The sequence below is a fragment of the Papio anubis genome, chromosome 6 (assembly GCF_008728515.1).
Source record: "Papio anubis isolate 15944 chromosome 6, Panubis1.0, whole genome shotgun sequence".
Taxonomy (NCBI): domain Eukaryota; kingdom Metazoa; phylum Chordata; class Mammalia; order Primates; family Cercopithecidae; genus Papio; species Papio anubis.
In genome coordinates, this window is record NC_044981.1 from 128,080,199 (window position 1) to 128,108,182 (window position 27,984).

Genomic DNA, 27,984 nt, shown 5'->3' on the forward strand with positions numbered 1-27,984 from the left:
AGGCTTTGCAAGGAGCCCATTCTTAGCTGTCTTCCTCCCACTCTCAGAATCTCTCTGGGATCTGTGGTTCCTGGGTTCCTGGTCTTCTTAATCCTCAATCATCACAGGACTGTGTGCTGGCAGGCAGAGAGCTGGAGCCTGGCAGAGGTACCTCCGGTCCCAGGGCCCCAGGGCAGTGCATGCAGCCAGAGCTGACCTGACTCCTGCTATTGGGATCTGACATTAGTAAAACCCCAGCTCCTTTGCCAAGTGCCAGCGCTCCCCGCCACCCTGCCATGGCTAGGCATTCTTAGTACGGTGTAACAGTATCCACACTTTTAAGAATATCCTGGGCATTTGAAATCTTGTCAAGTGTAAAGAAAACTATGGCTTGAATCTCTGAGCCTTGTTTCCTCTCCAGGGGAAGTAATAGGCAAAGTTGTATCCTTTGGATATCATTTCAAAAAAATCTTTCAATTTCCTGGGAGAAGAAACTGCAAGAGAAAAAAAAAAATTCCGGAGGGTGTATAGAATACCTTCCATTTAGCAAGATAAAGGCTAGTCTGCTAAATTAAAAATAGCACGTTCTAAGGACTGGAAGGGACAACGTTGGGTTTGTTCAGTGGCTGTGAAAGGACACTTTATCTCAGTCATGCTTGTCTCATGGTGGGGCAACTGGCAATGACTAGGAATTAGCAAAGCCTGGGAAGGCTGAGACAGGCACCTCTTCCTGGGCAACTGATTCATCACACAGTGCAGTCTCCACTTCTCTGCTTGTAAAACTTTTAAGGTACTTGCTTGGGAATAGACTAATAAAATCATTTATAGCCTCACAGATTATAGAATTTGAAACAGCAAATATTTTTATCAGGTTGCTCCTGATACCTTAGCTTTTAGGAATTTACTGTCCCTTTTGAAAACCAGAAATAGGTGAAGAAAAGATGTGATTCTGATATTACTTGTCTTCACCAGCAACTTTCATTTTTCTCTGGGGAGATGGGCAGGTTTCATTGTGTTTTTGATGCCTGATTACTCTCTTTCAGGGGAACATTCAAATTCTTAGACGAAATTCATTAAATTGTTGGAAATTCCTAACGAACCGGTCACTCAGTAACCTTAACTGGGTGGGTTCTTAATTTCCTGGTACCACCACACCCTGAATAGCATTCTAATGAAGAAATAGATGTAGCAGTTCTTTCATTTGTATGACTTTTTAAAGCTTATGTTTTTATTTCCCTTGCAAAAGAAAGTATTTTAATACAATGGAAACAAGTTGTAACAACGTTAAAAGAGACAAGCTTAATACATAATATAGACCTCCATTGTTCCTGTAGGGGAAAGAGGGGTGGCTGAGTAGGGATGCTTTCCAACGATGACCTGATTTGATTTGCAATATGACAGAATCAGTGGCAGTTCAAAAAGTGGTTTCCAGCTTTTCGGATTCTGGTAATTTGGGGATTGTTGAATTTGCTGTCTAAGGAAGGTAAAATTGAACAATATACTTTCTTCTAAACTAAGTGTACTCATGGTGAAAATGAGTTGTTTGTTACAATATTGTCTATAATAGGAAAGATTAGAAACAATTTAAATATTTGAAATAGTTAAATAGACAATGATATATTCAGTCAAATGTTATTCAGTATATAATAATCGAGTAAGGCGGAGGTATTGACTTAGAAAAATGTCCATGTTGAAAAAAGTGGGGATAATTACATAACCATATGTAAATCATAATTCCATTTTGGTAAAAACAATCTACATATATATACTGTATGTTCATACAAGTATGTGAACACATATATACTTTACAAGGTGTAGCAGTGTGGTGTGTACACATGTTTAGGGATGGGTAAATAATGGTGGAAGTAGAATGTAGGAAGGCAAAAATTACATATTTTCCTTTTTATACCATTTATTTCTATTTTATACCATTGTTTTATATATAATATACATATATAAACTATATCAATATATTATATATTATTATTTATAAAACACATATATTATATATAATATATAAATATATTATATACAATATGTATTTATATATCATATATTTATATATCATATAATATACACATATATTTACATATTATATATTTACTATATAATATACTATACATAGTATAGTGTCTATGTAATATATAATATATGTATGTATATATAGTATATATAATATGGTATATATAATATATAGTATATATTACATATACTATATAAAATACTATATATGAATGGTATATATAATATGCTATATAATATAAATATATATAGACCACACACACATATATAGAAACACACACATATATATATAACAATACACATGCAATACTTCTGTAATTAAAAAAAAAATTACCAACATAATAGATGGATTTTGTCAAAATAAACACTATATTCTAAAACCATCATCGGCCGGGCACGGTGGCTGACGCCTGTAGTCCCAGCACTTTGGGAGGCCAAGGAGGGCAGATCATGAGGTCAGGAGTTCAAGACCAACCTGGCCAATGTGGTGAAACCCCTTCTCTACTAAAAATACAAAAAATTAGCCGGGTGTGGTGGCACACTCCTGTAGTCCCAGCTACTTGGGAGGCTGAGGCAGGAGAATTGCTGGAACCAGGGAGGCAGAGGTTGCAGGGAGCCGAGATTGCACCACTGCACTCCAGCCTGGGCGACAGAGTGAGACTTTGTCAAAAAAAAAAAAAAAAAAAATCATCAAGTCAGTGCATTTTATTTAAGGCCACTATGAAAGTACATATGTCTCAGCCAGGACCAGAGAGCTTGGCAATTATGACTTGATGCTTTTAAGGTCCTTGTGTTCACAGCTGTAATTATTTTATTCCTTTAAGAAAGTGTACTCCAGCACTCTACCTGAATAATCCAGAGTTTGGAATTGTGTGTCTCAGCACCCCAAAATATCTATCATTAGGCAAGCAGGAATTTACAAGTTATGACTTCCTAAGCATGTTTTCATTGCCCAGTATAAATATTTTGACAGTAGCCTATGTACACTAATAATGTTTTGCATAACAAAGAGTAACAGATGCAGCAAAAAGGGAGGCAAGTTACTTGAGGATACATTCTCAAGTATGTATTATTTCTAAATGTGTTATTATTATTGCTATTGCAGTAAAATTGGTTGCTATGGATAATTTATGGCAATGAAACTCTCTTTTGGAATAAAGTAAGAACTCGATTCAGATGAACTCAGAAAGCCATCAAGCAGTATGCCAATCAAAATCTCCACTTCCCAGGATGTCACCATCTTACACTACGGGGTGATTCATTCCCCAAGGCTTTGTTGAGCACATGTTATTAATGGGCAGAAAGAGGTAAGGGGTGTTGCAGGAGAGCAATAACCCTGAGTCAATTATTAAAGGGAGTACGAACAAGCTCTTGAATCCACCACACACCCACACAGATGGAGGAGATTGATGGAGGGGATGTGAGCAATTGTCAATTTAGAAAGGAGATATTACCCTTGTAGTCCGCCAGGGCCAGAGGACATGACCCACTCTTTTTGGCAGTAGACTTTTTTCTTTTAATGGATATATTTAGAAATCCAGTCTCAAGTACACTTATACTTAGAAAAGAAACTGTAAAATGGCTTTTCTATCATGATAAAGTCATTTGGAAGTCAAGGAAAGTGGATTTCCCTGACTCCCTGAATTGCCAGAGCTATACCTCTTTTCTTTTAGGATTTGTAAACTAAGCTCATACATTTCGTTTTATTTCTCATCATTTGAAGTCAGCCTGAAAATAGAATTTAAAGAAAAATCAAGGCTAATACAAAAGGATAAAATCCAAAGTCCTTTTCAGCTGTCTTGGCAATGAAATCTTGGACAGGAAGAACAGCATGTCTCTATCTTTAGATGGAATAAAAATTCTTGGAAAATTATTTCAATAATATTTATGTAAATGGCTGCAGAAAAATATTAATCCAAGTTAACTCAGCCAACCTAAAATCAAATATATTTGACTTTTCCCCTACTTCTGAGGTTCCTAGTTTTGGGATATTCATTTTGCATAGTTTTATGGAAATAAGATAAATGTAGCTTTGTGATTAGATATGGGCTTATGGTCCTCCTTTTTTTTTTGATATAAGTCACTTCCTCTCAGTTCCCCTAAATGAATATTTTTAGTTTATAAAAAAAACCTAGTTTTTACATCTTTGCCTGAAACCAAGTGTAGGGCTAGGAACTTATTAATTGAATCTTTCTTTCTAAGTCATTTTAATTAATCTATACTGGACAGTGCAAGGCAAACTATTAAACACTAGCCTTTCATTCATTTGATAATTTCTCTCTTATAATAAACACAGCTTTTCTATTTTATGGCTTTAATTACTGAGTTAGTAGACCCTTTTTCTGTGTAATCATTTAATAAGATTTAACAGTGTAACACATTTTACTGGAGGAAGTATCTGGTATGTTTCTCCTGGCTGTTGAGTTATGAATCCTTAGCTTTGACCTAGGATGCTCTTGCTCTTCAGCATGCCTATATTATGGATGAAAGAAGAGTGATAGAAACTCAAAAGAAGGTAAAATGATAGATGACAGCTCAATGGATAACCGAGGATGTACAGTGTTATACATAAAGAGTTCAATACATGTTGAATAAATGGAAAAATGTATTCGGGGTTTTGGATCCCTGTCCTGTAGAGTGTCCACTCAATTATATTAGGCTTAGTACGGCTAAAAGAGAAATCAAGTTTCTCTTTCTGGGAGCTAATTTAAGGAACTAAATAATTTCAGCAGAAAAGGGAACAGTGGTCCACCACTCTGACTTCAAGCAATGCCTCACTAAATGACAAATTTTCAGAAACTGTGCACCACAATTGAGTTTCTTGGATTCTGACATGCATAATCTGACTCACGGAAAAGAAAATTTATAATTCTATGTTGTTACATAGAATGCCAAGTATTAGAAGTTTGATTCTATATGTTAGTTTCTATGATAATTATTTCTAGAAATATAGAAATGAATTATTTAATAAATTCAAGTAAAAGTACTTGGAGAGGCAGCAAGAATTAGACACTTGAACCCAATTAAAATGCTTTCAGGAAATAAATTCAGACTTCCTTTTGGGTTTCCCAACAAACCACAGAATTAAATGTTTCAAAGGCTGACTCACATGTGTTCTTTAGTATTTGTAATATAAATATCCTCTAAGCAGATTTGAAAAGTGACTTTTCTTGGGTTGATCAGTGGAACCCTTGAGCCCTTACTGCGTGGAAGTTACCATGTTGGGTTCAGAGGAGCACAAAGATGGAGAAGAAGGTCTGTCTTGAGGAGCTTACCCATTTGCAGGTTTTCTACTGATGAATTACATCTATTTAAGATAAATTTATTAATAAAATTCAATTCGAGGCAAGGGAAGGCTTACAAAATGAGCATGACACAGGCATTTCCTCCAAGTTGTTTAATGTCAAAAGAGAAAGCAGATTTCTGACTACCCAATTATAATATGATATCATCAGAGCTACAGTAGAGACAAAATTGCATGAAGAGAGAAAATAATTCCTATTAAATTTATAGATTTTTTCATTTCCAAAAGTAAGTACCCTTCATAGTCTAGCACATGTAAAAATTTTGTATAAAATATATTTGACAAACATTTTGAAACTGACTTCCATGGTGTTATGGGCACAAAATTTACATTTAAAAAAATAAACATGGAGCCAGGCGTGGTGGCTCACGCCTGTAATCCCAACGCTTTGGGAGGCCAAGGCAGACAGATCACGAGGTCAGGAGTTAGAGACCAGGCTGGCCAATATGGTGAAACCACGTTTCTACTAAAAAAAAAAGAAAAATTAACTGGGCGTGGTGGTGAGCACCTGTAGTCCCAGCTACTTGGAAGGCTGAGGTGGAAGAATAGCTTGAACCTGGGAGGTGGAAGTTGCAGTGAGCCAAGATCATACCACTGCACTCAAGCCTGGGTGAAAGAGCGAGATCCCGTCTCGGGGAAAAAAAAAGAAAGAAAGAAAGAAAAGGGACATTTCTGAAAATTTATTAAATATATTAGGCCTTAAAGAATATCTCAAAATTTTCTTGAAAGATTGGTAATATATCTATTATATTTTCTCACTACAATGCAATTAAGATAGATTACTGAAAATGTTCTATACATTCAGAAAGTTAAAAACGCACTTCTAAATAAAAGAAGAATGAATAAAAATTAGGAAATTCTTAGAAATGGGTAATAACAAAAATGCTGTATGTCAAATCTGGGATGTAGCTAAGACTGTGCTGCTAAATAAATTTATAGCCTTGGCCGGGCACAGTGGCTCATGCTTGTAACCCCAGCACTTTGGGAGGCCAAGGCAGGTGGATCACAAAGTTAGGAGTTCGAGACCAGGCTGGCCAACATGGCACACCCTGTCATTACTAAAAATACAAATAAATTAGCTGGGCGTGGTGGCACGTGCCTGTAGTCCCAGCTGTTCGGGAAGCTGAGGCAGGAGAGTCACTTGAACCTGGGAGGCGGAGGTTGCAGAGAGCTGAGGTCATGCCACTGCCCTCCAGCATGGGCGACAGAGCTAGACTCCCTCTCAAAAAAAATTATAGCCTTAAATTCTTGTATATGAAAGTATGAGCAGGCCGGGCGCGGTGGCTCACACCTGTAATCCCAGCACTTTGGGAGGCCGAGATGGGCGGATCACAAGGTCAGGAGATCGAGACCACCCTGGCGAACACGGTGAAACCCCATCTCTACTAAAAATACAAAAAAATTAGCCGGGCTTGGTGGCGGGCGCCTGTAGTCCCAGCTTCTCGGGAGGCTGAGGCAGGAGAACGGCATGAACCCGGGAGGCAACGGAGCTTGCAGTGAGCGGAGATTGCGCCACTGCACTCCAGCCTGGGAGACAGAGTGAGAATCCGTCTCAAAAAAAAAAAGTATGAACGAAATATTCAATTTTAGAAGTAAGGGGAAGAAACTCACTGAATAGTTCAAAGAAACTCTAAGAGACAAAAATCAATAAAGTAGAAATCAAAGACACAAATGCAAATAGGAATAAAATTTGTTTTTAAAAGAGTAATAAAAATGGCACGTTTCTGTGAAGATTTATCAAGATGAAAAAGAAGTCACAAACAAATAATATTAACAATTTAAAAGAGAATGTTACTATACATGCAGCATTATGAGATGAGATAAATGAGAGAAAACAAGTTTATACCAATAAGTTTAAAACTTCTGAGAGGCCAGGCGTGGTGGCTCACGCCTGTAATCCCAGCACTTTGGGAGGCTGAGGCGGGCAGATCACAAGGTCAGGAGATCGAGACCACCCTGGCGAACATGGTGAAACCCTGTCTCTACTAAAAATACAAAAAAATTAGCCGAGCGTGGTGGCGGGCGCCTGTAATCCCAGCTACTTGGGAGGCCGAGGCACAAGAATCACATGAACCTGGAACTCGGAGGTTGCAGTCAGCTGAGACTAAGCCACTGCACTACAGCCTGGGCAACACAGAGAGACTCCATCTCAGAAACAACAACAATAACGAAAAAAGCAAAACAAAACAACCGACTTCTGAGAAATGGATACATGTCTAAGAAAATAAAAATTATCAAAACTGACTCAAGAAATAAGACAAAACCTGATTAGTGCTATAACCGTTAAAGGAATTGAATTAAAAATTAAAAATCACCTTGTGAGCAAAAATTTGAGCCCAGATTATTATTATTATTATTATTATTATTATGATTTTTGAGACAGAGTTTCACTCTTGTTGCCTAGGCTGGAGTGCAATGACATGATCTCAGTTCGCTGCAACCTCAGCCTCTTGGGTTCAAGCGATTCTCCTGTCTCAGCCTAGTGAGTAGCTGGTATTACAGGTGCAGGCCACCACGTCCAGCTAATTTTTGTATTTTTAGTAGAGACAGGGTTTCATCATATTGGTCAGGCTGATCTTGAACTCCTGACCTCAGGGGATCTGCCCACCTCGGCCTCCCAAAGTGCTGGGATTACAGGTGTGTGCCACCACCTCTGCTGAGCCCAGCTTACTTTTATAGGTTAGTTCAAGATATTAGTAATTCCAAACTTAAACTCTTTCAGAGAACAGAGATGAGCTCTCTTTGGCTCCTTCGATGTCTATTATTATCCTGATACCAAAATCAGACAAGAACAGTATGAGAAAAGAATTGAAAGCCAACCTGACTATTTACAATAGAGGCAAAAATCTGAAAGAAAATATCAGCAAACAAAATTTAGCCATTGTTTAGGGAAAAAATCATGGCCAAATAGAAAGTCTAGTTTAGCTGGTAGGTTAAAGGAGGTGGGAAGTGGGAGGGAAACATGGGCATCTCTACAATCATAGAAAAAACATTTGATAAAACACACCCGGCCAGGTGTGGTGGCTTATGCCTGTAATCCCAGCACTTTGGGAGGCCGAGACAGGCCGATCACTTGAGGTCAGGATTTCGAGACCAGCCTGGCCAACACAATGAAACCCTGTCTCTACTAAAAACACAAAAATTAGCCAGGTGTGGTGGCGGGCACCGGTAGCCCCAACTACTCGGGATGCTGAGGCATGAGAATCGCTTGACCCTGGGAGGCAGAGGTTGCAGTGAACTGAGATCGTGCCATTGCACGCCAGCCTGGGTGACAGAGTGAGACACCATCTCAAAAACAAACAAACAAACAAACTAAAAATGCACCTGTTCATGGTTTAACAAACCAACAAATGAAACTTCTTGCAATAGAAAGATGATCGCTTAATTGGAAAAAAGTGAGTCTTGAAATTTTTATTTATTTCTCAGAAATCTGATAGCCAATAATGAGCTTTCTTCCTCAGTAGGAGAAGAAGAAAAGTTGTTAATATTTAAACCATTTTCCCTATTACATACATGTGTGTGTGTTTGTACAAATATAAATATATATAATCACACAAAGAGACATCCATGGAAGGCAAGTCTTCATCGCACAGTAGTTAAGAGCATCAGTTCTGGAGGCAGATTGTTAAATTAAAATCCTAGGATTGTATGATTTGGTACAAATTTTCTAGCCTCCTTCCCTGTGCCTCAGTTTTCTCATCTGTAAAATGGGCAAGAACAATAGCACCTACCTCACTGGGTTGTTGTGAAGGTTCAAGAAGTAAATTCATGTCATGCATGACAATGCCTGGTAGATTATAAGCACTCAGTAAGTATTAGTGGCCATGGTAGTTTTTAAAAATCAGAATGTTAACATGGTGATCTTTGAGTAGATTCACAGGTGGTTTTTAAGTTCTTCTTTATATTCTGCATATTCCAAATTTCACACTGTTTTACTTTTATAAAAGGAGGTGTTACACACACACACACACACGCACGCACACACACACCCTTCCACAAAAGCTCAAGGCTTTGATTCAGGTTGACTCCATAAACTTCCTGGAAGCTTTGGTTGTGCGCAGAGCACCTCTTCCGAGACTCTGCTCTCGCCTGCTAGGTGGCTCCACGTTTGCTGCTTCTTCTAAGGCAGGACATGGCAAGCATTGACTCTAAACACATGTCATCCCCCCCATCCCACAACAGTCCACTTTGGGTACTAGTGATTTCCAAGGCGAGGGACAGGCTCCTCCTAGACATTTTTAGACACAGATGCATCGGAATCCCTCATGGCACCTCCAAACCAAGGATGCCACAAGAGACTGTGCCCATCAGTATCACAATCTGAAGGCCCACTCTGACCTGCCACAAGAGACTGTGATTGGCAGGTCAGAGTGGGCCTTCAGATTGTGATACTGGTGGGCACCTGAGTGGTGAACAGCTGCTTTATTCTGTTGTCACTCAACCTTGGTACAGGCAGCTCTGGCTAGTGCAGGCCTGCAGCACTTCTCAATTAATTTTAAATATGTAGGTAATGCCCACTCTTTCATTCAAAAATGTCTGTTGGTCCAATTGTTCAGAAAATGCTCTAGATGAGAAATTGGGAACACCACAGAACACAGAACACAGAAATTGGGAACACAGAAGTTTAAACTTCTTATTCTTAGAAGTTTAAACGTTTATATAGGGAGGCAGAAAATGAAGATGAACACGTTACCACACGAGTATTATAGAGTCTATAGATAGTGCCCTTAAAAGAGAAATAAACAGAATGATATGATAGAGTAACAGGAGAGTAGTCTATAGACAGTGCCATGGAAAAGCTAGCTGGGCTTGGAGAGAGAAGACTTGGAGGATAAGAGGGAGTAGGCCAGCCTCATCACTGAAGTGAAGATTGTCCAGACACAAAGCAACAACCCATGCTCTGCAACAGAAAAGAACTCAGGATGTTCAAGGTTGATGTGTCTGAAACATTCCATGTAAGAGACAGAGTGGCATATAGAAAATTCTGGAAGGTAGATGCCTAAGCACTTGTTGTCCAAGCCAAGGATTTTAGGTTTTCTTCTACATGCAACAGAAAGCCATAGAAGGCTTTAAAATGGGGCAGGGTGAGGTGACATATTCCCTTAAGAGAATTTATGTTTTCAAAGATCACTCTGGCTTACATTTGAAGATTCATTGGTAGAAGTTAACTGCAGAATGGAGAAAACCAACAGGAGGCCACTTCAAGAACCTAAGTCAGACATGGCGACAGCTTGCAGAGGAGATGATGGGGTGGACTGGTTGAGGGTCCATTTGGAGGTAGAAGGCAGCTAGGATATTTGTGGCAGATTCATGGATTCTGACTGGCTATGTGACAGATTTAGAACAGGCTATTGGGTCAAAAGCCACTGTAGCATCTTTTTCCTGAGAAGATAAATGGCAAAAATGCTGAGTAATCTCTAGGCCTAAAATATAGTTAGTTCCACACAGCACTGAGGCGTCCTGACCTCACCCAAACCTTTGGGACCTCCCCCTCGTGAGGCTTTAGAGTGAATCTTCTTCTCAAAGGCTTATTGTGAACAAAAGCCAACCTGAGTCCAGGTCAGAGTCCACCTCTCTCTGCAGTCTTATTCTATGTGGCTGTAGTCTTGAATTCCTGCCCAGCCTCCTGGAATAGCTCCAGAGAATCTAGGCTGCATAATGACTATGGGATGGCGCTGGGGGAGGGAGTGTAACCGAAGGCTGGGAGAGCTGTGAAGGAAAGCGGGATGGAGTTAGCGCATCTCACTTCCCCACTTCCCATCAGGAGAAATGGTGAGAGACTACATGACTCCACAACTCTTATTTGAGGTATGACATAGCAGAACATTCTTAATTGCACATCCCTAAAGAAAACAAGGCTGGGTGCGGTGGTTCACGCTTGTAATTCCAGCACTTTGGGAGGCTGAGGTGGGCAGATCACCTGAGGTCTGGAGTTCAAGACCAGCCTGGCCAACATGGTGAAACCCTGTCTCCCCAAAAATATAAAAAAAAGAAAAGAAAAGAAAAAAAGCTGGGCATGATGGTGGGTACCCATAATCCCAGCTACTCAGGAGGCTGAAGCTGAAGAATAGCTTGAACCTGGGAGGTGGAGGCTGCAGTGAACTGAGATGGCACCACTGCGATCCAGCCTGGGTGACAGAGCGAGACTCCATCTCAAAACCAACCAACCAACCAACCAAACAAACAAACAAAACAAAAAAACACCATCAATAAACCAGTGTGTAAGTCAAGTGACACACCTATTACCCTCAGTGTTATAAGATATTTTTATTTTGTATTCATTTTAGCTACAAGTTATGTAGATACTTCCAAGAGTATGATCCAAATCCTTTATCTAACCTGCATAAAGCTTTTGTAAAGAACTTGGACATTTATGCTCATGGCAATGTGGGAGGGTCAGGAATAAATTTAGAAGCGATTTGAAGATGTGAGAGCTATAGCCATATATCTTGCAGCTTAAAAATATCACACAATAATGTGGATATAAATGCAGTGAGAATGTTAAATATTATGTAAATAACTTATTTAGGCTCTCTTGAAACGCAAGTTTCAGAACAATACATAACGTACAAGCCATTTCATTAAAAACTTAAAAACTTGGAGTTTCACTGAATCTAGCAAGCCATCAAATGTAAGACAGCCTAGTTTCAGAAATGTTCATATGTGAAAACATATGTATTTTAAAATCAATAAATGTTTTTATAAATGCTTTTTATACATGCATTTAAATAAATGTTTTTTAATGCACAATGTCTCAGAACTACATACTTTAAAACAGTTCAGAGAGAAATATACTTGAAAATGTTAACAGCATACCCCTGGGAGAGGGGAGCAAGCTGAGATAGATAAAGATGTCCCCTACATTTTTATTCCATATACTTTTCTATTTGATTTTTTTACAAGGAGCATGTGTTTAGGTGATTTTTGTGTGCATGTGTGTGCATATGTATATGTGTAAATGATACCAGTTCATATAAGTAATGTTATATACAGATTTTTTAATCAAAAAAATATTTGTGTCTGGAACACATAGCCTAGTGGATCTTCATTTTATTAAGCATGACAAGCACATAATTCATGGAAGGCCAGAGAAATGTTCTGTTTGTGCTGCAACTGCACATTCCTACCTGCTGTGAAATAAACCCAACCTTCCTGCTGGGGTCTGTTGATTCAGCTTTGCCATCTGGAGCAATCTCGCATTCACAGTCTGAATGGAAAAACGCTGCTTTGGTCAGAGTCTCTGCTGGTAGCCAGATTTGTGGTATATGGTGTTAATTATATTCTTTCCATAAAATAGCAATACTCTATGTATGGAGGGGGGCTGAGTACAAGTGACAGCCAAAATTCAGGATAAAGGTAACCCCCTTGCATTTCATCTGGTATCTCACTTGGGAGAAGTGAATCCAGATTCCCGTCAGCAGGCCAAAGGCTGTGGGTGAGGGAGCACACTGGGCAAGGAAGGCTGTAAAGTCCAGGAAATGGGCTGCCTTATTATTCATGAGTCTTGGTGCTTCTGAGAACATTCTGTACCATGTGCACAGTTGGCTTAGTACAAATTCCAAAGTCATTTTTTTTTAATCACTTAGAATCTCATTTTCAGAGTAGGTAGATAAGTAAGTGTATAGTTAAACATTTGTAAACCAATGCATTCCAACGAAATTCACCCATTGGCTATGTGACCAGAGGACATTTCGGTGCTTTAGAGTCAGCACAGAAAGCAGCATTTTCCAGCCTACTGGAAAAGAATATTCTTTCACTCATTCATTCATTCAAGAAATAACTTGTTGAGTGCCTACGGCATGGCAGGTGTTGTGCTAGGAATACACACTGCTCAAAACCGACAGACACGTTCCTGCCTTTGTAGGGTTTACATTCTGGTAGAGTTGGCAGATGATGAACAAACAAAAAAGAAATAATTACAGAGTGTGACAATGCTATGAAGGATATGAATAGGGTGACATGACAGAGTGTGAGTGGGAGTGAGTGAATGGAGCTCTTCATATGGTTTAGGAGTAAGTGAAGCTTCCCTGGGGAGCTGTCACTGGAGCTTACTGCTGAAGGGTGACAAGCAGCAAAAGCTATGGGAAGTACCCTTCCCTGGGCATCAGGAGACCTAGGTGTAGGTACCTTGCTGGGATATGGCTTCTGACTCTACAGGTCTCCTACCCTTTCTCATCAATTTCCCCAGAGGCAAACAGAGCAATGTGCAAATCTAAATAATTACTAACCAGTTAACTGAAGAACAATGACTTTTATGTGATAGTACCTTGTAAACTATAAAGAGTTACCCAATATTACACCATGTGATCTTCGTAATAACTCTTCTAGGTAGGTAAGATAAGGATTGAAATAAGTTGGATGCTGGCAGTTCTGGCTACATAATTTGTGGTACCCAGTGTAAAATTGAAAAGCAGGGCCCCTTGTTAAGAAACGCTTAAGAATTTCAAGAAGGCAATGATAGAGCATTAAATCAAGCACAGTGCCCCTGGAGCAGGGACAGGTTGTATGTTCACGAAGGCTGGCCTGGATATTGCACTGTCATCAGATTTGTTGGTGGCGTGTGTGTGTGTCATTTTGTTGCTGCCTTTATAGCCAAGTTACATATTTCTGCAAAATACTAAATTGTCAAATACTACTTTTATTAATATGACTATACCATTAAGTCTTATTATGGGAAATCTGGTCTGTTTTTCATTTGGTGTTTTCTACCTCCTTCTTTCAATAATTTAAAAATCTGTGAGAGCACTTAGAAGGCCAATATCTTTGCCAAAAATCTGTAGAAGTCGAGTTGGTTTGCTGCAAGTTGTCTTGGCAAACAACTTTCGTGCGGGAAAGTGCTCTTGTTTTAAAATAGGAACATCTAAATGTGAGTCCTGGTTCTGCCATTTACTATGTGCATGACCTGGGGTAAATCACTTAGTACCTCTGAAGTTTAGTTTCTTGTACAAAACTGGAGAAATATCCCTTTATATATGTGTCGAGGTTGTTGGATTCAGTGAGATCATGAGTGGTCACCTGCAGCGTGTAGCGCTTGGAGACAATGACTCTTGAGTGGTGTTCTGCCTGACGCCTGGCAGGGGGCACTTTCAGATGGCTTCCACTCGTTGTTAATGGCAGGTGTTATCTCTGATTGGGGGGGGCCCGTGTTTCTTGCTGGTTATTAAATATTTTGAACCTCATGCTTGAATGGTAGGATTTGTACTACCCTGCTTTGCAGAAGAACAACAAATTTACCATTTTATTTAGTGTATTAACAACATATCTATTGGAAAACATGCAATTTTAAAAATTGAGGTGAGATTCAGATTATACATATTCCCCAGTTTTATTGAGGTATGATTGACAAAGAAAAATGGTATATATTTAAGGTATATAAAAAGATGTTTTGTTATATGTATACATTGAGAAATAATGACCACAATCAAGCTAATTAACATGTCCATCACCAAGCTCAACAGGGCCTTCTTTCCTTGCTGACTCTGCCAAGCCCATTCTCCTGGCTGTAGTCCATTCTCTTGTCCATTACCCTGGACGGTAGGTAGGGGCAGTGGGAATCTCATTCATCCATTCATGTGCATTACTAATTAGATGATGAGGCATTTAGCTACCTTAAGAGAGTCAAAGTTACTCCCACGTGTTTACCTACCCTTCATTGAATTTCTTCATGTTGACATTCAGAGCACTGGGCAGAAATTGTATTATATCAATTCACCTGCTACAAGCCTTTGTGAAATTAGCCATTTTAAAGTGAACAATTCAGTGGCATTTAGTACATTCACAGTGTTATGCAATCATCACTTCTATCTAGTTCCAAAACATTTTTGTCATCTTAAATGAAAGCTTGCACCGATTAGACAGGCATTCCTCATTTTCTCTTCCTCTCAACCCCCGGAAATCATTAATCTGCCTTCTGTCTGTATGGATTTGCCTATTCTGGGTATTTCATATAAATGGAATTATACCATATATCGCTCACATTTTGTGTCTGGTGTCTTTCATTTAACATAATATTTACAAGGTACATCTGTGCTATGGCATGTATGAGTACTCATTTCTTTTTATGATAAGTTTCTGCTGCATGATCTTTCTACCACAAACTGTTTATCTATTCATCTGTTGACCGACATTGAGCATTTTCTATCTTTTGGCTATTGTGAACAATGCTGCTTTGAACATACACGTACATGTATCTGTTTCAATACTTGTTTTCAGTTCTTCTGGGTAGATGCCTTGGAGTAAAATCCTGGGTCATATGGTGATTCTACATTTAACTTTTCAAAGAAAAATTATGCAATTTTTTTTTTTTTTTTTTTTTTTGAGACGGAGTCTCGCTGTGTCGCCCAGGCTGGAGTGCAGTGGCGCGATCTCGGCTCACTGCAAGCTCCGCCTCCCGGGTTCACGCCATTCTCCCGCCTCAGCCTCCGAGTAGCTGGGACTACAGGTGCCCGCCACCACGCCCGGCTAGTTTTTTGTATTTTTAGTAGAGACGGGGTTTCACCATGTTAGCCAGCATGGTCTCGATCTCCTGACCTCGTGATCCACCCGCCTCGGCCTCCCAAAGTGCTGGGATTACAGGCTTGAGCCACCGCGCCCGGCCGAAAATTATGCAATTTTAAGGCAAAAGTAATAATATAGATTATTTTATCATAAAATACAATAAGAAGAAAACATTTTTATACTTTGTCTTGCCTTTCTGTCCCAGCTGCCAATTATTGAACTGCTGCTATCTGGAGACTGACCAAAATCGAGAACTTGAACTCCAGAGCCCCCACCTCTGACCAACAGAGGGGTCTCCCAACAGAGAGCTCTAATAAATAAGAGTGCATGAGATTATAATGCAAGAGTATATGAGCCAAATTGCATTTCATGTCTCCATCTTCTCCCGTCTATTAAGTGAGCTTGTTGCTTTTAGGAATCCCTGAGTCACTCCAGTGAAGAGAGCTATTAGCGAAGGTTAATTATCATGACTGAAATGTGAGTAAATGAAAGAGAGTCACGCACTAGTGCGATTTTATGATGGTTATGAAGAAAGGGCAAATCAAATGTACAAATCTAAACTAAGGGGAACATTGGAGAGGTTGAATCATGGGTCTGAGTGAATATATATTTTATAGAGTGTGCTTGTAGATTCTTAACATAATTGTCCCAGTGCTTTACTCAGACTGTTCTCTTCCTGTAGGCCCCGTGGTGACCTCTCTAACCACATTAAGTGAGCCCTAGTGAAGCACCCATTACTGGGAAGACAGGGAAGAAAGAGAGCTGCAAGTTCCCGTTTCTTCTTCAGAGTTTCATCAAGAGCCAGCTCACATCCTGCAATTGACTGCTTTTTCCTACAAGTTATTCATTTAACAAATCTTAGCACAGCAGCCTGAGCAAAGGAGCATGCAGAGGATACTTGGGAATGAAGTGAGCAAAGAGAAAAAATGCTCTTTCTCCCAGCTCAGCACCAGACACGTTTGCCACAGATGTATTCTCACTGACTAACCCTAGATGTCCTTCCACCTTATTCACATTTACTTATTCATTTATTTAGTTGCTGATTGGTTTCTAAGCTTCTGCAGGCACTCTTTATTTATTTATTTTTGATACAGAGTCTCACTCTGTCGCCCAGGCTGTAGTGCAGTGGCATGATCTCGGCTCACTGCAACCTCCGCCTCCTGCGTTCAAGTGATTATCCTGCCTCAGCCTCCCAAGTATCTGGGATTACAGGCACCTGCCACCACACCCGGCTAATTTTTGTATTTTTAGTAGAGACAGGGTTTTGCCATGTTGATCAGGTTGGTCTCGAAGTCCTGACCTCAGGTGATCCACCTGCCTCGGCCTCCCCAAGTGCTGGGATTACAGGCGTGAACCACCGCACCCGGCCTGCAGGCACTGTTTATAAGTGTTACGTGGAATATAAACATGAATCAGAATGAACTCTATTCTCCAGGAACTATCAGCATAGATGAGAAGATTGGGTATGGAGGCCTATAGCTTTAGCACAGTTAGAGGGTGCAGGGTGGAAGTGAGAGCTTGCACCCTGCCCTAGACTCCCTTGGTTTGAATTCTGTATTACCTCGTCAGAGTTATCTCCCATCTCTACCCTGCAGGTTCTTATCTGTAAAATCAGGAAAATAACAGTACCTATCATATGAGATTCTTCTGAGGGAAACACTTGGAACAGTGATTGGTAAGTGCTACATAAGAGTTTCCTAAACAAATAAGTGACAACTATCCTAACAGAGAAATAAATGAAGTTCTCTGGAAGTTCAGAGGCAGACATGTCTTCTGAGAGAGTGGAAAAGGCTCATGACAGAGATGGCATTTGAGCAAGACTTGAAGGCTTGGCTTAACCTTTCTTTTCTTTTTTCTTTCTTTCTTTTTTTTTTTTTTTTTTGAGATGGAGTCTTGCTCTGTCACCCAGGTTGGAGTGCAGTGGCGCGATCTTGGCTCACTGCAACCTCCGCCTCCCAGGTTTAAGCGATTCTCTTGCCTCCGCCTTCTGAGACTTGGCTTAACTTTCTATACAACGTTCTTTGTTCGTCTGAGTCAGTGCTACCAGCATTATTACGTAAGTGGGACTTTGCCCAAATTTCTCTGTGTAGGTCTATCAGAGTTTAATGTACAACCGGCTTTTTAAACATACATTCTGAGGATGTCCTAGAAAAGAATTATTTTCTTACACAGGGTTAGTTATTTGTCCTTCAAATAATCAAACTACTATTGCTTGACTTTGGGTAAGTCACTTAGTCTCTCTGAAACTTAGTTCATCCATTTGAAGTAGAAAAGATCTGAACTCAGTAAGCATTTTGCATCCTGGTCTTTTCTTTTTCTTTTTTTTCTTTTTTTGACGGAGTTTTGCTCTTGTTGCCCAGGTTGGAGTGCAATGGCATGGTCTCGGCTCACTGCAACCTCCACCTCCTGTGTTCAAGTCATTCTCTTGCCTCAGCCTCCCGAGTAGCTGGGGTTACAGGTGTCCACCACCATGCCCAGCTAATTTTTGTATTTTTGTAGAAATGGGTTTTCACCATGTTGGCCAGGCTGGTCTTGAACTCCTGACCTCAGGTGACCCACCTGCCTCAGCCTCCCAAAGTGCTGGGATTACAGGTGTGAGCCACTGTGCCTGACTGTGACCTTTCTTTTTTTAAACCAACTTTAAATTATTGTGATTGTGATTATTAACAATAGTGTTATAAGTGTTAGTTTGTACCTCATTCACATTGTTTATAAAGAGTTGAGTATGAATTATGTAGGACTTAGGCCTGAGTTTTAGTGATTTGTTTCTCTTTGAAATTTTATATTACATAGTCTTAAAAGGAGCTTTCCAAAATCATTAGACTGCCAAAAATATTTGACCAGCAAAATTTACAATGTCTATGCTCACATTTACAAATTCCATCTCTAACCACCCACCCACCCTTCCGTCTGTCTAAATTCCTGCATTCACCTAGTTAGTGAAGAACAGCTAGCTTACTGCTGCAGTCAAGTCAGAGTTCATTCTATGAATACGGACATTTATAAAGGGAGTAGATTTTTATTTAGAGATTTGTGACCTAATTTCAATTAGGTCCATTACCTAATTTCACTCTGTTTTGTTTATTTCATACTTACGATGGATTCACATACTTGCATTGCTCAAATAAAAAAATAGAATTTGTGTTAGTTTTCTCTGGGCAAGAATCCTTGATGCACTTTGGAGTGCCATTGTGTTCTTTAGTCGGGACAAAGGACACAGATTGCAGGCAACAGACTTCACTGGACCTAGTTTAAGCAGAAAGGGACTTAATTTGGGGAAGGGCAAGAGCAAGATCTGTAGGCTGAGTTTTAAGAAGCCACCACTGAATAGACATACGTAGGTAGCTGCTGACTTTAAGATAAGAAAGAGAGGAAATCATGAAACTGAAATCATAACTGCTGACTCTAGGAACACTCCACTAGGCTATAATGTGCATCATCAAAATCGATGTTACTCTGTCCCCATCCTCTGCCTCTCAACACCTACATAGCTGGGGACCAGACCATGAGACCTGTATTGTCTTGTCAGGACTATTGTAGCAAAGTACCACAAATGCCATGGCTTAAAAACATAAATGTATTGTCTCCTGGTTCTGGAGGCTAGAAGTCCAAGAGCAAGGTGTCGGCAGGGTTGGTTCTTTCTGAGGGCTGTGAGGGAGTGTCTGTTCTATGCCTCTCTCTGAACTTCCGGTGATTTGGTGGCAATCTCTGTTTTTTCTTGTCTTGTAGATGCATCTCCCCAGTCTCTACTTCCATGTTCACATGACATTCTCCTTGTGCACATGTCTGTATCTGCTCAAATTTTCCCTTTTTTTTTTTAAGGTCAACAGTCATAGTAGATTAAAGCCCACCCTACTGACTTCATCTTGACTGGACTGTCTGCAAAGACTCTATTCTCAGATACGGTCACATATATAGGTATATGACCTAAGAATTTCTAGGGGATTAGGATTTCAATAGTTTGGAGGGACGCAATTCAACCTATGACAGGACCTATGCAACAATCACTGCAGAAAACACAACAAAACTGAGAAATAGCAGAGGTGGCAGAATGGTCTTCACATTGTGATTTTCACCTCTGCCTTCTAAATCTTGTGTGGTTAGATCTGCTTGGTGGAAGGAAGTAGTGCTATAAGAAATCTGATAAATGGCATAAGGGATTCAGCTTTTTGGCCTCTGAGATGCTACAAAATCTGCCACAAGGGGGTTGGAGTGGAGATGGATAGGCTAAAATGGAGTGGAAGGAGCCAACCTGTATTACCTTCCACTTAGGAAAGTAGAGAGCTGTAAGAGATGTTGCGAAGGTTTATGAGTCAATGAGTGATAGAGTTAAATAAACAACAGAGTATTGGTAGTGAATTACTGCTCTCTGTCTCAGGATGCAATTAATTAAATCTCCTTTTCAACTGCTGCAAAAAATTTACTCATGGACTAGGAATTGTAAGTACCTAAAAGGCAAGTGATTTAGTCTCTTCTTACCAGCAAGTTTATGTTAGGCCCAATATCTTTGAAACCTGTCAGAGCCTAGGGAGAATGTGGTATACACGTAAAAAGAGAAAACAAAGAAAATAAAGAAAAATCCTGACATGCCCCCAGGCTGATTAATAGTGTGTACCACCTGGTCTCCTAAGTTAGAATCTTAAAAACATCTTCAAGTTTCTCTTTCTGTTACTTCCTAGCCTAATATTTTCATTGCCACAACATAGAAATTTTGCCTTAAAATAAACCTTGAATTCAACCACCCCACTTTATTCCCATGGCTATTTTCTGAATGTAGTTCCTCACTGCTTTGAGATAGACATTTGTAATAACGTGCTTTTCCCACCTCTAGATTCTTTCCCATCTCAGGCCTTCTTTCACCCTATAGCCAGAGTTATTCCTCCTAAAACCTGAATTTGGCTATGTCCAACCCACATTCCAAGTCACTGCTGTCCTCATTATTGTTACTAACGATCATTGTAGAAGAAAATATTTGTTATTTTGATTTTGTAATTTTCCCGAACTTTCCCCTAAGCTTCTGCTACATTTTAACTATTTGCTGGATAGTGCTGCTTGGATATCTTATGAGTATCTCAAGCCTTGAAGTGATGTGTACAAAACTGAATTCTTATCTACTGATTTCCTTTCTGGCCTCACAAACCAAAGCAGAAAAAACAAAAATCAAACTTCTTTGTCCTCTCATCCTGTAACCCCTTTATCATCCACCAGTACTACTACCACAATGAGACCTATTATCTTTCATTTTACAATGAAACTTTACAGTTTTCAAATCCAAAGTCTAAGTTATTAGCAACCAAATCAGTTTGGTTCTTTCCCTGAAGCCAGAAAAATTAGGTCTCAAAATACTAACTGAAGGTGAAATAATCTCATTCCCAAACCGGACTTACTAAGCCAGTAAAACAGATGAAAACCAAATTAATGAAAATGCAAACAAAGAATGTCTCTATTAAATCAGGCTATATAGGGATGAGTGGTTCTAATCCTGTTATTTCTGTGCTCTGCAAACTTCAGTGATTTCTAGTTGCCTATCAAAGTAAATCACCAGGAGGAAATTACAATTTGAAACTTTAATACCCCAATTGCATAGCCTTAAAAAATAAGCAAAAATTCATGGAACTAAAATAAGAAATAGACAAATTCATCATCACAGGAGAAGACTTTTATACTCTTAACTACTGATTTATTTAATGAATCTGTAAATATATACAATGTTTGAATAATGAAATTTATAAACTTGATCTAATGAACATTTATATAACACTGTACCCAATAACCAGCAAATGGAAATTTATTTCAAGCACATATGAAACATGTATGAAAATTTATGATGTTCTAACACTTAAAGCAAGTCTCAATAAATTTTTTAAAGAGGGTCTTCTATAGACCATGAAATTAAATTGAGGGAAAGAGAGAAACTAGATTTCTTAAGGTGGGAAAAACCAAGGACACACTGGTTCAGATGGCAAGGAGGTAGACCACATACCTGGACCCAAATAGGAAATTTCCTCACTCTTACAGAGACCACAGGCATACTTAAATCTGAAAGTTGCACCAACCAGGTAATCCATACCTGTAAAAGAAGCCTGTGGACAAAAGGGCAGTGAAAAAATGATCCACTTGGAAGGAACTGCTTAGACTTTAAAAACACAATAATAGGTCAGGTATGGTGGCTCATACCTGTAATCCAAGCACTTTGGGAGGCCAAGGGGGGAGGATCACTGAAGCCTACGCATTTGAGACCAGCCTGGGCAACATAGTGATACCCCATTTCTCCAAAAATACAAAAATTAGCTGGGGGCTGTGGTGCATGCCTGTAGTCCTGGCTACTCGGGAGGCTGAGGCAAGAGAATCGCTTAGACCTGGGAGACAGAGGTTGCAGTGAGCTGAGATTGTGCCACTGTACTCCAGCCTGGGTGATGGAAGTGGAATCCTGTCTAAAATAAAATATTAAACGTAAAATAAAGTAAATAAACAAACATAATGATACCTTGTGCAAATCTGAGAGATGCACTTGCTAGATTGTTCCACTATGATTAACTCGCACCTCCAAGCCTCCCCAACTTGTCGGGGGCCCTAAACTGCAAGCAGAATCTGCATGTATGTGTTCTGGGGTGTGTGTATGGTGGGGGGGGAGGTTAAGAGTGAAGGAATAACATGCACTAAAGAGAATGAGTAAAAGGCTGGTTAGAAAAATCTCTCTTCATTAAAAAAAAGTTCACTCCTAGGCAATGGCAGCCAAAATAGTACCTAAGAAAATAAACCTGATATAGAGCATCCAATAATATTGAAGAGTGAGTACATGAGAAAAGTCACCGGAAACATACAATGTAATTCTACTGCAATGTTCTGATGGAAAATTTTCACACATTCTTTATCTTCTTCCTCATCTGGCCTATTATTGTTTATTTTTTGGTTTTGGTTTTTGTCTCTTTTTTTGTTTGTTTGTTTTTAAGACATGGTCTTGCTCTGTTGCCCAGGCTGGAGGGCAGTGGCATGATTATGGCCCACTGCAGCCTCAACCTCCCGGGCTTGAGCAGTCCTCCCATTTCAGCCTCCCCAGTAGCTGAGACTACAGGCACACATCAACCATTCCCTGCTAATGGCCTATTATTTAAAAGAGAAAAATGGTGTATTCATCAAAACACATATAGAGAAACAATTATGAGAATGTGATTTGGGCTTGAAATACCTCCTTGTGTAAGACTCAGTTTACTCTTCATAACACGAAGGCCACCTCAGAGGCTGGTAGAAATGAAAAGGTCACAGGGTTATTAGTGACGAGGGCATATTTGAGACATTCTCAATCCTAGTACTGTTGTTGTTGGTTCTCCTCCTTTTTCCTTTAGACCCAGGTTTCTGCAGGTGGCAAAATACCCAGATTCAAAGTCCTGACCTACTTGTCTCTTCAGGGTTCAAGAGACTCTGTTTCCCTCTGGATAACTGGCTAGGGGAGCACACAAACAAATTTCTAGTCAAGTAGACATTCAGCTTCCTTTTTATTAATCTGGGAAAGCATGTTATAATCCCTAAACTGCAAGGCAGTTTAGTTAAACTGTGGTAAACTGTGTTGGTTAATAGAGTGTACGCCTGAGGCCAGAGGGGGTCTTCCTACTCCATATTCTGTGAATTGGAAACACCAAAGGGCAGACACAAACTCGCCCTCCCACGCATAAGAGTAAAGCTAGCAAAGACAGTGAGAAGGGACTTCCTCTCTGCCTGCAGGGAGGTTCCTCCCAGCTTTTCTTCGGACTCAGAGGGCCTGCGGATCATAGGAAAGCAAAGAGGAAGGGAAGGGGACACTTCTCATATCTGACAGACTTCCATGAGGAAATATGTCCCAGCAAATGTCACATGCTGAGCAATCAGATGAGCTTCGCCTCCTGTGGGAAGTGCTGGTAAGGGGGTGCAGAGAGGGAGCAAGCTCTCTTTCTAGTGCTTTCTGCCTAAAGAGGAGGGACAAAGCCCTCTTCTCCATGACGGGCTGCAATGTGTGCAGAAGGAGTCACTGAGTCACTCTGCCACCTGTGTCAGGCTCAGTTAACATGAGAAGATTGGAGTTGGCTGGGTGTGAGGGCCACGGCAGCCTGAGAAGCTCCCTGTATTCCCAGAGACAGAAGGGGAAGCTTGCATATGCCACGGAGTATCGATGTGATCCAGGGAATCCTGAACCACTGCAAGAGAGATATTCCTGCTTGGGGTAACTTGACTGGTTATCCCCCATCTCAGGAAGGACCATGCAGATATCTGTCTTATTGACTGATTCAATTCTTGTCCATCTGGCAGAGAGGAAGCAAGATGAACTCTTGGCACAATTGATGCTTTTGTCCTGCACTCAGATATTAACCAAAACAAATTGATTATTATGTAATTTCAAGACTAATTATTACATATTTTCAAGTAGACATGAGCATTTACTGTACCTTCACTTGTGAGGTGACGATCTTAATGAAGACAGCCTATAAACAATAAACCTATCCCAATGATGGGAGGCTTGAGGAGCCCAAAGGAACTTCACCTTAACCTGGCATCTTGTCACCTAGCAACTCTTCCAAAATCAGCATTCTTGTGTGAGCCTTGGTATCATCTGATGAGTACACATTCCCTTGTACTACTGGTCTAAATCTTCTCTCTTCCTTTCCACCAAAACCCATCCCCTTCCCCTCCCTCTTCCAGCAATTATTGCAAACATTACCCTTTCAAACTAGACAAGCTTCTTTACAGTCTTGTGGGTTTCACTTTAGAATAACTGATAACGTTTGTCTTGGTTGATTATAAAAAGGACACAGGTAGTAGATGAAGGGACCTTTAACCTAAATTTTATTTAGCCCTAAAGATCAAAGGATGCCTTCAGAATCTGGTTCTATGACTACAACCTTATAAAATCTTGAAAACCAAGCTACGCATGGCCAGGCACAGTGGCTCAAGCCTGTAATCCCAGCACTTTGGGAGGCTGAGGCGGGCGGATCACAAGGTCAGGAGATCAAGACCATCTTGGCTAACGGTGAAACCCCGTCTCTACTAAAAATTACAAAAAATTAGCCTGCTGAGCCAGGAGAATGGCGTGAACCCGGGAGGCAGAACTTGCAGTGAGCAGAGATCACACCACTGCACTCCAGCCTGGGTGACAGAGTAAGATTCCATCTCAAAAATTAATAAATAAATAAATAAAAACAAGTTATATGTACACTTTTCTCAGCCTAATTGCTGTAAATTACTCCTTGTTTGGTTTTTGCTTTGTTCGAAATACTGTCTTTATGTAATTATTCCTAATCGAAAAGTATGAATTGTATTTTATTTCCTAGTTGCACAGCATATGTGAAAAAACGAAAACAGAAAGGTAGGCTAGTACTTTTGTACGAGCAAGGGTTCACTATTATTCAAGGTCTGAGTCATAGGAGGGTGTTGATTCTGATTTCCTGCTCACCGGACACCATGGCTTTAAAAAGAAAAAACTGAATTAATTTCTCATTATTTCATCTTTTCGTATAGCTCCAAGTTTTTGTAGTTACACATTTATTTATTACGGTTGTGTATATTGGGCAGTGCCATTAATTATATCCTGAAATTTGAAATATTTGGGTTATGAAATTAGATTTTTAGGACACTTAAACATAAATAAAATCTATGGATGGTCATAAGGAGAATATGTGTGGTATGTATGCCTATGTGTGGGCATTTCTATGTGTGTTTACAAAGTGGCAGATCCCATGACCTCCAAAACAGCCACAGGGAGAAGAGTCTTAGAAATGAACTTTGTAAACACTTTCTATTTCTGATCCTTCATGAAGATGATTCCTCATCTATATAAATACGCCTGTAGCTTTTCCCTGGGGATCTTTTGGTCAGATTTCTCTATTGGGGGAAGAACAAGCAAACACAGTTACTACTATACATTGAAATAAAATATATAATCTGCTTTTTGTAAACATAGAGTCATACCCACCAAATGTTCCTCCCACACTGTGTGCTTATTGTCTTCTTGGGAATTACTGGCCTCCCATGCACTCCTCTGCTATGGATGGTACAAGACCTTGATACCCAGCCTAGTTCTCGCTGGGACTCCCACACTCGGCACATCACAGCTTCACTGGCCTTACCTCCCACAAACATGTCAACATAAAATATGTACCAGCAGCAAACATTTTTAGGAGAACACTGAGTACTGTACTTAGAAACTCTTATTTACATTGAAAAAAAACTCAAAACAATAGAAACAAAAACAAAGACAACTAGTCCAAAGTATTGAGGGTCAGAGAGTTGAAGGACAATATTAAGGGAGTGTTGAAACGAGAGAGCAAGCCTTCTCATTAAAGTTTGGGTTTCTAGAAGATGGTGGGATGGTGGGTATTCTTTCACCCACTCTGGTGATTACTAACACACCCTAGGGAAAGGGGAAAGGCCTGATACCTTTACCCTGTCCTCAGCTATCACTTTCTTCTTTTCTTCCCGACAGAAATCTTCCTCTTGTTTGTGAAGAATGGGCATATTTTCTAACAGAGGCCACAGACCTTCATCACTCATCCTGTGACAGGCCCATTCTACTCTCCAGCCTATCCAGTGCAGATCATGCCACCGTACTCTAGCCTGGGTGACAGAGAGAGACTCTGTCTCAAAAAAAAAAAGAAAGAAAGAAAGAATAAAAAAAGTCTCACCACCAAAACCCGTGGTGAGGATTTACTGCTGGCTGTCTCCTTGACCCTCTGTTTGGGGAGTGCAGTATCTCAGTCAGCAGTCCTTAACAGAAAGTGGAACCTGTGGCTCTCTGTGGCTCTCAGCACCGGTACTCTTCTATGCATAGGTATGCAACTACACTTCATGTAATAGAAGAACTCAGGGCTGAAGGTCACGAAGCTCTCACTACATGAGAAATGTTCAGATTTCTCAAGACAACCATCAGGTCCGACTGCCTTTTGACATATTGGCTATTCTTTTCAGTTTTGAGTCACTTGCAAATCCAATTACTCAAACAGTATTTATCAGTTCTCTCTGGATTGTTCAAGTTATTATGAATCCAGTAATTGTACTATAATGTAGGTGATTCTAGGAAGATACGGAAAAATTTGTTAAATACCTTAAATATGTATCACATTTATAGCATTTCTAAACTGATATTCTAATAATTTCATCACATAAGGATATGAGGCTAATTAGCCATGCCCTTCCTTTTCTAAGTTTTAAATTGCATCTGTTTAATCAACCCATCTTGGATGAATTTGCTAAAGATTAATGTCAGCCTCTTTCATCTGTAATTTCTAGAAGCTGCCTTCTTGAAAAGATAGGATGTTTGTTCATCTCGGGGTTTCCAACCTCTCTTCTGTTTATATTAATGCAGAAATTACTGAAATTGGCATTTCAATCAAAATGTGGACCCTTTCAGAAGCTTGAGTTACTTCATCTGAGCCTGGGAACTTGTTGCTGGATCAGTAAGGAAGATTAAAACATGAACTTATTATTTTCTTTACTATTTTAATCCCAAAGCCTGACCATGTTTGTTCTATACTTTCAAGTTTGAAGATATTCTCTTTCAAAGGCAGAAACAAAACAGGAAGGAAGTAGTTCTGTCATTTTTCATCTGTTAATTTTGTGCCATCTGCTCAAGCAGTGGGTCTATTTCTTCTGTTTTTAAAAAAAGCCTTTGCCTGTCCTTGGGAATTTGCACACATGCTTCTGGCCTCTAGCCTCCATTTCAACTTGTGCCATCCTCCCCCTCCCCTGCTTCTATCTTACTTACTTACACCCTTTTAAAAATATAAATATTATATACTTTTTTTTTTAATACTAAACTTCTCAGAAAGCTTCTTGTGAAGTATGGGGTTTGGACCCAATTCCATTGCCAGCAAATCTTGTGACACTGGCCAACTTCCTTGATTTCTTTTTTTTTTTTTTTTGAGATGGAGTCTTGCTCTTTCACCCAGGCTAGAGTGCAGTGGTGCACTCTCAGCTCACTGAGAGCTCTGCCTCCTGGATTCAAGCAATTCTCTGCCTCAGCTTCCCGAGTAGCTGGGATTACAGGCACTTGCCACCACGCCCAGCTATTTTTTGCATTTTTAGTAGAGATGGGGGTTCACCATGTTGACCTGGCTGGTTTTGAACTCCTGACCTCATGATCTACCCGCTTCAGCCTCCCAAAGTGCTGGGATTACAGGTGTGAGCCACCACACCCAGCCAGATTTCTTGATTTC

The 27,984-nt window shown here is 40.0% G+C and overlaps 1 long non-coding RNA gene across 1 annotated transcript; it reads left to right on the forward strand.

Annotated features, from left to right (window-relative positions):
• On the forward strand, nt 1–27,711 carry LOC116275357. The gene is made up of 3 exons (XR_004184403.1): nt 1–769; nt 17,398–17,477; nt 26,256–27,711. It is a non-coding gene; the product is annotated as an uncharacterized LOC116275357 (long non-coding RNA).
• The last annotated feature ends 273 nt before the right edge of the window (nt 27,712–27,984 follow it).